Source organism: Benincasa hispida, chromosome 5 (assembly GCF_027475165.1).
Source record: "Benincasa hispida cultivar pf3 chromosome 5, pf3_genome.v1.1, whole genome shotgun sequence".
Classification (NCBI taxonomy): domain Eukaryota; kingdom Viridiplantae; phylum Streptophyta; class Magnoliopsida; order Cucurbitales; family Cucurbitaceae; genus Benincasa; species Benincasa hispida.
In genome coordinates, this window is record NC_143482.1 from 45,161,375 (window position 1) to 45,172,081 (window position 10,707).

General features: G+C 36.8%; 1 long non-coding RNA gene across 1 annotated transcript; it reads left to right on the top strand.

The window, feature by feature from the left end:
• The first annotated feature begins 72 nt into the window (after nucleotides 1-72).
• Nucleotides 73-4,182, top strand: LOC120077670 (uncharacterized). The gene is made up of 3 exons (XR_016529759.1): nucleotides 73-2,460; nucleotides 2,600-3,056; nucleotides 3,434-4,182. It is a non-coding gene; the product is annotated as an uncharacterized LOC120077670 (long non-coding RNA).
• Nucleotides 4,183-10,707: the final 6,525 nt, after the last annotated feature.

Here is a 10,707-nt window from a genome sequence, read left to right on the forward strand (position 1 = left end):
AAATAATTAATAAATTATAAATAAATATGATAAGTAACTTATCATATTATATTTATAACTTATAGTTTTAATATTGTATCATATACAATATAAAAATCATAGTTTTTTTTCTCTATTTTATGGTATTTAATATAAATCATATTTATATTAAATTTAGTAACTATGAATCTTATTCATAGAAAATATATTTGAATCATATTCAAATCTTAGTTCCTCCAATCAAACTATGATGTATCATATACATTATGTCAATTATATCATATATAATTGAATTAATTTAATTATATCATATATAATTAAATTTCACTCTTATTAATTTGAATATTTCAAATTAACTCAAAAACTGATTCTCAACTTAAATCTATTGAGTTACCAAGTGGACCTTATGGACCTGTAGGTTGAAGCTCCAACTGTACGTGAATAATTAATTAAACTCTTTAATCACATTATCCACCATCCGTTAACTGTCAAACACTCCACTAAAGACCAACAATTGTACTCTTCACACCACATATATATTTCTGTGTCTATTGGATATAACCCATCAACAGTACGATGACCTTTCACATCTAACTACAGTTGGACCAAATTATCGTTTTGCCCTTGTAGTTACATCTAACTCCTTAAGTACTATTGATCTCTCTAATGAAAAATACATCATAGTCTTACTATGACTAAATCCCTCTCGGGCCAGGAGAGGGTGTTGCGTCACATTGTTGAAGACCCGGAATCAGCCTTTAAAGGAGTAATTTATCTACTTACTGTCGGAGAAGGAGTGAATTCCATCTTGTGTATCTGAGTTCCCAACTCCCCAATCAGACGAATCTCTAAAATGGTATGCTTGTTGAGTCGACGATCTGGCTATACTCATATAAATCAAAGGATCACCCTCATAGGTAGAAGTTTACAACTCACTCAGGATTCATGTCATGTTACTTATGGTCATCATGGTGAAATGTAAGTCTATTATGAACAGTGTTATATAATGAGACTAAACATTTCGTGGGCTGATCTTATACAAACTTCTTTTTATAGAGTATCCTCGCTCATATGTCTAATACACGAATGATTAAGATCAAATCATTTGTAGCACTGTACAACATTTGTAACATCTACAAATCGGGCCATACTCGTAGTGTCACCAAGACAAGGTATCCAGCCTTATCCATTTATTATAGACTATTTAGGTTATCACTTGATCTACTTGTATGCTACCGAGACATTCCATAGACTTAAATATCCAGCTTTATTCATATACTACATATGATAACCTAAATGGTCTATAGTGGATGGATAAGGCTGTATACCTTATCCTGGTGACACTATGAATACGACCCGCTTTGTAGATGTTACAATTGTTGTAAAATGCTACAAATGATCTGATCTTGATCATTCATGTAGAGACATGTGAGCGGGGGTATTCTATACAAAAGAGTTTGTATAAGATCGAACCATGAAATAACTAGTCTCATTATATAACGTTCATAATTGAGACTTACATTTCACTAGGATGACCATAGGTAACATGACTTGAATCCTGAGTGAGTTTTGAACTTCTGTCTATGAAGGCGATCTTTTGATTTGTATGGGTGAGAGTGACTAGATCGCCAACTCAATAAGTCTACCATTTTAGAGATTTGTCTGATTAGGGAGCTGGGAACACTCATTCCTCAACGTTGGGAAAACTATATAAATTGCTCTCTTAAGGGCTGATTTCGGAGCTTAGATAATGTGGCGCCACACCCTCTCCTAGCCCGAAAGGGGTTCGGTCATAGTTTAACTGTAACTTATTGTTCATTAGGGGGATCAGTGATACATAAGGAGTTAGATATAACAAAAGAGGCAAAACAGTAATTTTGACCTAGCTGTACTTACGAGCAATTTGTGAAGGGTCATTGCACTGTTGATTGGTTATATTTAATGGACATAGAAATATGTTTGTAGTACGAAGAGTGCAACTGTTGGTTTTTAATGGAGTGCCCTACAGTTAATGGATGTTGAATAATTTAATTAAAGGAGTTTAATTAATTATTCAAGTACCATAGGTTAATATAACATATAGTTATATATATTTTATTAAAATAAATTTATTTATGATTTATTAATATTAATTTTTTGAAATTTAGGGAGGGAAATAACTTCCCTTCCATAATCTCTTTCAACTCACTACGTGTGATTGTGGTGGTTATGGGATTTGGCTATTCTTCAAAATTTTTGGTTGAAAATATAAAGTGCTCTCTGTGAAAAATAGAACACAGAAAACTCCCAGACTTCTTTTCCCTCCCAATTTCCTCTCTATCTCTTTTCATTTCCAAAAATCACAGAGCACAGAAACTCCTGTGATTCTCATCCCAGAGAATACATAAGGTTTCAATTGGTGGTAGCCATAGGTTTTCGAGTTCGTTGTAGTACGTGGCCATTTTGGAGAAGAGGATTCGTGAAGATTTGTGATCTTTAAAGGTATCATTAATTTCTCCGTTTTCCTCTTCAAATGCATGCTATAAATTTAGAATTAATGCATAATTTTTCTGTTTGATTTCTATAAATGTGTTGTTCTGTAAAAAAATTGTAAATTGGGTCGATCTCTACTTCCACACAGGACCTTCGTCGGTTCCTTCATCGATGTGTTCCTGAAGTTGAAATACAATGCATACTATCTGAATGTCAAAACTCCTTCTATGGAAGCCACTTTGAAGGACACAAGACTGCTGCAAAGGTCCTTCAAAGTGGGTACTTTTGGCCCACTCTGTAAAGATGCACTGACTATGTACTTAAATGTGACCCATGCCAACCCACGTGTAATATATCAGCAAGAAACACAATGCCCCTTAACAACATACTTGAAGTGGAACTATTCGATGTTTGGTGTATTGATTTCATAGGGCTATTTCCTCCCTCCTCTAGTCAGCAATATATCTTGGTAGCAGTAAATTATGTGTCAAAGTGGGTTGAGGCAATAGCTTGTGCAAAGAATGTTGTGGTAGCCGTTTCAAAGTTCCTGACAAAGTACATCTTCACATGCTTTGGAACGGCTAAGGTGTTAATCAGTGATGAAGGTATGAATTTCATTAACCATATTATTTCTAAGTTACTTGCTAAATACAATGTTAGGCACAAGGTGGCTATCACGTTTAAAATGCCAATAGGAATGTCTTCGTATGCTTTGGTGTTTGGAAAAACATGCTACTTGCCATTAGAATTAGAACACAAAGTGTACTGGGCAGTTAAGAAGCTGAACTTAGACTTGGAGGTCGCTGGAGAACATCAAAAACTGTAACTAAATGAGTTGCACGATTGATGACTGAATGCGTATGAAAACGTGAAGATGTACAAGGAAAAGACCAAGTGTTGGCTTGACCAATGCATCGACAAGAAGGAACTTTTCGTTGGTAATTTTTTTTGTTATTTAACTCACGTTTACGATTGTTTTCAGGAATACGAAAATCTAGGTGGTCTGAAGCATTCATTATCAAGGAAATCTTTCCTCATGGAGCCTTGAAATTTACTCGAGAGGATGAAACAAATGCCTTCAAAGTAAATGGGCAAAGTGTCAAGCCATACTTTGAAGGGAATACGGAGCGTTGCAAAACATCCATCGACCTATGTGAGCTTGCTTGAAGCTTGCATTGAAGTCGTCCCTGTGTGCAGTCAGATATATATATTCCAGGGACGCTTCCTTTTTCATGCTTTCTTTTTTATTTATGTATATCATGTTTTCTTTATGTTCTTATTTAAATTTTTGTTTGAGTGAAGTTTTGAGATTGCCTTTTGAATGCATGTTTTAAAACCAACTTTATGGATTCTTAAATTAGGGTACTTGAATTGGGGCGTTAGAGTTGTACCAATGCATATCCATACATGGGAAGAAGAGGAGTTATATTGGGAGATGGATCAGTCAAGTATTTGAGTGGCCCTAGGTGTGTCTCTTCAGGTCTGCATTAATTGCGTAGTCGTAACATAGCTGCCAAAGGTCACGTTTGTCCCCCTCTCTCTCTCTTCATGTGTTTTTCTATAAAAGAGCCAAGCTTTCCCTTCCAAGTTTTCTTCTTCTCCTTCGATATTTTCGTGCCCTAACCCATCTTCAGGCCTCTTGTTGTTCGACTGCATCACTTTGGTCATCATCTACGAGATTCCTTACCGGAAACCATGTCAGACACTTCAGATAGCCAAAACGAATCATTGAGCTTCACTAGAGATAGTCTGGTAAGCTCGGTCTCATCCCCATCAGTTTCACCTTCATCCTCACCCTCATTTTCAAAACCCACTGTTTCAACCAAAGGACGGTCGTTTCATCTTCCTCTGGAAAGACAACCGTTCAACCCAAACACAAGGCAGTGTGATCGTCAATCTCTTCCAAAACCCCTTCCATTCCCCAACGATCGTCTATCTTCTCCAAAACCCCTTCAAAACCTAAACCTTTTGTCCCCTTAAACCCAAAAATCCTAAGTGTACAACTCCCTCCAAACTGTCGTAGTAGCCTGCGACGAAAGGTCATGCCAAAACATCTGCCACAAAGCCCTATAAACGGCCAGCCCCTCCACCAATCATCCCAACCATCACACCCCCACAATGTCGATGTGTGACCCTGTGCCTGAACATTTAAGAACTGCATCATCATCTATCGTGCATCCGACGGTGCCCTTAGCCATAGAACCACTGCTAGCTCGAAAGATTTATTGTTGCAAGCAAACCTCGACTAGACAATAAAATTTATAATTCACTAAATGAACAACTTATACTAACTGGTATTTCAAGTAGTAAGTCCAGGGTTGAACCATAGGAAAGCACGGAAGATTAGTTTCTCGAAGCTCATTTTTAGTTAAAGTAGTAAAATAGGAGGGGGGGGGGGTTGTTTGGTGTGGCTAGGAATAGGAAATGAATAAAAGAAATAAAATTCAATGAAAGTAAAATATAGAAATGCAATTAACCACGATATTCTAACTCAGGAAAATGGAATGGACTCATGCAATTCTTGTTCATCGAGTTATTTAAATGCAAATTTAGGCTCTTGACTATGGCTAGTCAAATTGATTGAAATCCTAATCAATTGTCCTAATTACCTAATTAATCAAGATGCATAGAAAACGAATCCGCTCCATACAAATTGATAAATAGCATTAAGTTCTAGGGATAACACGAGGATGAGTGTTTGACTTCCCAAACATTCATTGTGGTTTCTCTCTAGGTTTAAGAGCAATACTATTAATTTTAGGCAAGAAATTGCAAGCCTGTAGGATTGTATCAGCAACAGCGGAAGCAACAAGGATCATTAAGCACTCTAATTCATTAATTTTGGAAAAAATAAAGTATGCTTTTGCAGAAACAAATGAGTTTCATGACATACCTTTGTAGAACTTCTTCAAAGCTCGAGCAAGGATGAATCAAACATACCTTTGAATCATACACATTTTCGGTGCTATCAAACACCCTCAACTTAATTCTTGATCGTCATCGAGCAAGGATGAATCACACATTCACACAAAAAAATTATGCTTGCCCAACTACAAAGGTCGTTACTCTAGTCTCAACGGTCTATAAGGATAAGATTTACAATAAAAAATGAAATCCGATTACAATAAATCAATGAAACTCATTTTAAAAATGATTCTAAATCTATTCATGCATGAATGAGTCTAAAACCCTAACTAATGAAACCCAAAAAACCCGGAATGTTTTTATAAAGCTCTCAACTTGTTTTCCCCTACTCTGGCTCGAAGGTTCAAGAGCTGAGCTTCCTAAACTCAACAGTGCAATGACACATTTACGAAAACTAAACTTTTATTCTTGTTTTTTTCCTCATTTTCCTATTTTACACAAAAGAGGAACCCTTATCTAGACACGTCACTTTCGTTTTGGCTTGTCCACACGGGTTATGTGAAAGACATCCAACTACGAGCAACGTCTCCTAATAAGTACCGAAGTTTACTCATTTCTCAGGGTACTTTAGTTCAGAGGGAAACTACGGGTGTCATAACTGCCCCAAGTTAATCATAACCCTAAGAAAGAGGAGTAATCCCCTTCAAAAATAACATACAAACTTGTTTTTACTTTACAACATGCTCTGTCTTTTACAAACTTTCTTTTTATTTACTCTACAGTTGGCTTTTACAATACAAAACAAGAGTTTGGTTAAAACTTAAGCATGCATTACTAGGTTGAGCTTTCAGTCACTTAACACCTATCCCCTAGGCCTTTCGGGGTGACAACAAATATACAAGCTACGTAATACAATTCTAAGCATGCAAGACCTAATTTCGTTGGACAAAGGACTTAAAGATACATGAGAAATAAGAAAAAATTTTAAAACGGACTAAAAAACATGATTATGCTCTTCAAACATAATTTCATGCAAACCTAATCACAAAGAGGGTGCATCATCAACTACTCATCATAATAAACCAAGCGAGAGAGCAAGCAAACAATTCAAGCACACAAACATCGTCCGAACACAATGCTCAAGGACCTCAAGCTATCATAACAAACCCACCCCCAATTTAAAATGATACATTATCCCCAGTGTATCTCTAATCTAGGCCCAATAAAATAAAAGAGTCAGGAAAACAGAAAACCTCCCCTGATGACGTTTTCGCACACGGGATGGTCGTAAGAGGATTGCCTTAAATTGATCTTCTTCTTCTTTCAGGGCAAAGAAAGAGAACCTACAAAAGAAAAACAATAAGTTATACTAGAAAGCAGTAAAATTTTTATCACTTGCCTCCCTCCAGGAAGGACAAATTTTTAACGTCGATTGCTCGACGTGACCTGTCCCCTGTCAAGGTACAAAGAAATTCTCATATTTTTCTGGTCCCTTCTTGGATTAGTTAAACTAGACAGGTCAAATTTGGTGTTTTTAGAATAAGGAAAAAAAAGGTAAAAAGAAAGAATCAAACGGCTCAAATGACTCTAAAGAGTCTAAAGAAAGAAAGATGCAACAAAATCGTGAGACTTAGAGGAAAAAAACTCGAATATATACGAAATACTAGGGGTTAGAACAGGGCGAGGTCTTTCGACCTCTAACTATATCACTTGGATGTCATCAAATTTAGGCTCGGGATCCTCCTTAGCCTAAAAAACTGGGAAACATGGCCTGACATCCTCACCATCACTAGAGTAATAGCACTCCATAAGGAACTCTGCCTCCGAGGTACAGACAATAGGCTGCTCTTGCACGCTTTCCAATCTCTACATGACCTTTATTAGCTGGGCAACATGGTCGGTCATGCTTTGCAACTGAGTTTGAACATCCTATTGAAACTGAAGAGAGTTATTAGCAAGTTCATAAATTAAGAATTCCAAAGTCATACCTGGGTATAAATTTCCAGGAAGTAGTTCCTCCCCCTTCACTGTGTCGACATGGACTACCTTATGCTTTTGAGCCTCTGGCAAATCCAAGGAATGGTCTGGCAATGGCTCGTTCGGCCTCTCAACTGAAGTTGCAAGCTGAGCAATAGGGTCACTCAGACTTTGCAAGTTAGTTTTATACTCTGCCTCGGGGCAAAGACTCTCCTATTGGAAGTGCTCGAACTCCTGATGCCTACAGAGATTGTCCTGTTTAAGCTCAAAAGTATTGTCAGCAAGCTCCATAACCAAAGCCTCTAAAGACTTACCCAACCTTGGAGGCTGAGCATAAGTCGACTGGTGTGGTGCTGTAAAATCTTGGTTGTCTAAACTCTACTGCCATCATGAGTATCTATGGTCAATGGACTCCTTCCACCAAGAATGGTGAGGTTCGTAGTCCAAATGACCATAATACCCCTCCTCGAAATGACCATGGGGTATTGGACTCCATCGCAATCTCGGGCCTACTGCCTCTGTTCCACTTCATCACGTGGCCAACCAAGGCAATTAACTCGGCAATGTAGTGGTCAAGGCTTACCTTGTCGTCAAGATCTGCAACTCGGCTTTCGGACGTACAAGATTGATTTGGAAATCCTGCCATACTCAACTAACATAAGAAAGAAAACAAATCAAAGCAAAAGAAACTTTAACTAAAAACTAACTAAGAAGAACTAATTGGCTTCCCTGGCAACGACGTCAATTTGTTAGCTCAAAATATTTTTTGTCGCAAGCAAACCTCGACTAGACAAATAAAATTTATAATTCACCAAACGAACAACTTCTACTAACTGATATTACTAACGGAAAGTTTGGGGTTAAACCACAGGGAAGCGTGGAAGATTAGTTCCTTGAAGCTCATTTTTAGTTAAAATGGTAAAAATGAGAGGGGGGGGGGGGTTGGTGTGGATTGGAATAGGAAACGAATAAAGGAAATAAAATGCATTGAAAGTAAAAGATAGAAATGCAATTAACTACGACATTCTAGCTTAGGAAAATGGAATGGACCAATGCAATTCTTGTTCATCGAGTTATTTAAATGCAATTTTAGATTCTTGACTATGCCTAGTCCAATTGATTAGAATCCCAATCAATGGTCCTAATTACCTAATTAATCGAAATACATAGAAAACGAATCCACTCCATACAAATTGATAAATCGTATTAAGTTCTAGGGATAATGCTAGGATGAGGGTTCGACTTCCAACGTCTAATCAAACATTCAATGTGGTTTCTTTCTAGGTTGATAAGAGAAATACTATTCATTTTAGGCAATGAGTTGCAAGTCTAACTAACCTATTGCTTCCTTTGGGATTAACCTATAATTATATGTCAAATTACACAACAAATTATTAGTTGTCAATTAATAATAAAATTATGCAATTCTAAACACAAAATTCAAATTGAAACCTATAGACAAGAATATAGAAATTACATTCAAATAGAACTTCAAAAAACTATATTATTCCAAATCCCTAAACTAGAGAGCTAGTTCTTACCTTCCCATGCAGATGAAGGAGACAAGAATCCGACATTATCTTCACTAATTACATGAGATGGGTAGAAAAATGAAGAAAAATACAAGTGGAGAGGTGAAAAGAGGAGAAAATCGGCATAGGAACCAATTGGGAGGTGATTTTTCCCTGAACCTCTTGCACTAAAACGAAGAAGAAAGCTTATAAACTGCAGTCGTAGCGTCGCGACGCTGCGAGGCCTCGCTTATGCCTCCGTAAAAATTTGGAGCATTACAACGCTACCCTGTTTTCTAGCATCAAGTCACTATTGCCTTGTAACGTTGCACAACACTCCATGCAGGGGCATTTTCATCCTTTCACATCTTTTTGAAGCCCGATTACTCAAATTAGCCCCTAATTTCTCCAAATTCACCCCGAACACCTTGTAACGGCTGATTCTACCTCAAAGATGTTTGATAACTATAAAATCATTAAATAAACATATTAAACATAGTAATGACCTAGAATTAAGAAAAGGAAAATAACATATTTTTGATGCTATCGGCCACCATCTTCCCCATCGAGGCAGTCCTCTTTCTCCTGCATCCTTTCTTGGGTTGTATGTCCTTAAACTCGTAGTTTATAATGTTGAACATTTTCTATTATCAATAAAGATGTTATTGACATTTATTCGATAAAATTAATTGCACTTGTAAAGACTAAGTCCAATAAACTAAAAATCCATGGCTATTATATGAATGCTTGAACTTTATGTGGAGACATAAAGATGGATCAAGTTCGAGTAAATAGTCAAAACGGTCTATAGTATATGAATAAGGTTGAGTGCCTTATTTTGGTAACACTATCGGATGCGACCCACTCTATAGTTGTTACAATTTGTTGTGAAGTGCTACAAACAAAGTGTTCCTAATTCGTTCTGTTGGATTTTATGTCCTAAAACTCTTGGTTTTGTAAAACAATAACCTTATTTTGTAGATCGATAAAGTTGTTATTGATGTTTTGATTCAGAAAAGTTATTATTGAATATATGAATTGCTTATTTCATTTTAGAAATAAATCCAATAAACTAAAAAATCCATGACTATTACATGAGTACTTGAACTTTATGTGGAGACATAAGAGTGGACCGGGTTTGAGTAAATTGTCAAAATGATCTATAGTATACGAATAAGGTTGGGTGCCTTATTCTGGTAACACTATCGGATGTGGTCCACTCTGTAGTTGTTACAATGAGTTGTAAAGTGCTACAAACGAAGTGATCCTAATTCATTCCTGTGGTGACATGAGGAATGGAGGCGTCCTGTGCAATGAGTTTATATAAGAATGGACCAAGAAATAAGTCATTCTTACTTTATAACATTGTTTACTGTTTAAGACTGACTATTTCATAGCGATGGCCTAAGTAACTTGACATTGATCCTGAGCTAACTATGAACTCCTGTTTATTCGGGATTATCCTTAGATTTGCATAAGTGAGGGTTGGCTCCATAGTGCTAGCTCAATAAGCCTCTCATTTTAGGGGTAAAACCGAGTAGATAGCTGGGGACATAGGGTGCAAGAAGGAATTTACTCTTACTCGCTTTCAGGGATAGTAGAAAGGTTGTTCCCATAAATGTTGATTTCGGGTCTTGAATAAGGAGCTCCACCCTTTTATTGGCCCGATGGGGATTCGATTTGTTGATTGGATCACAAAAAAATTTATTCATTAGAGGATCAGTAGAACTTAAGGAACAAAAGGTAATCTCAGGGGTAAAATAACTATTGACCCAACCATTATTACGAACAACATGCGAAGGGTTAACTTACTAATCATGATTATATCAAGTGGGCATAATATATTTACAGTGAGAGGATTGCAACTACTGGGCTTTAGTGGAGTGACCCGATAGTTAACGAA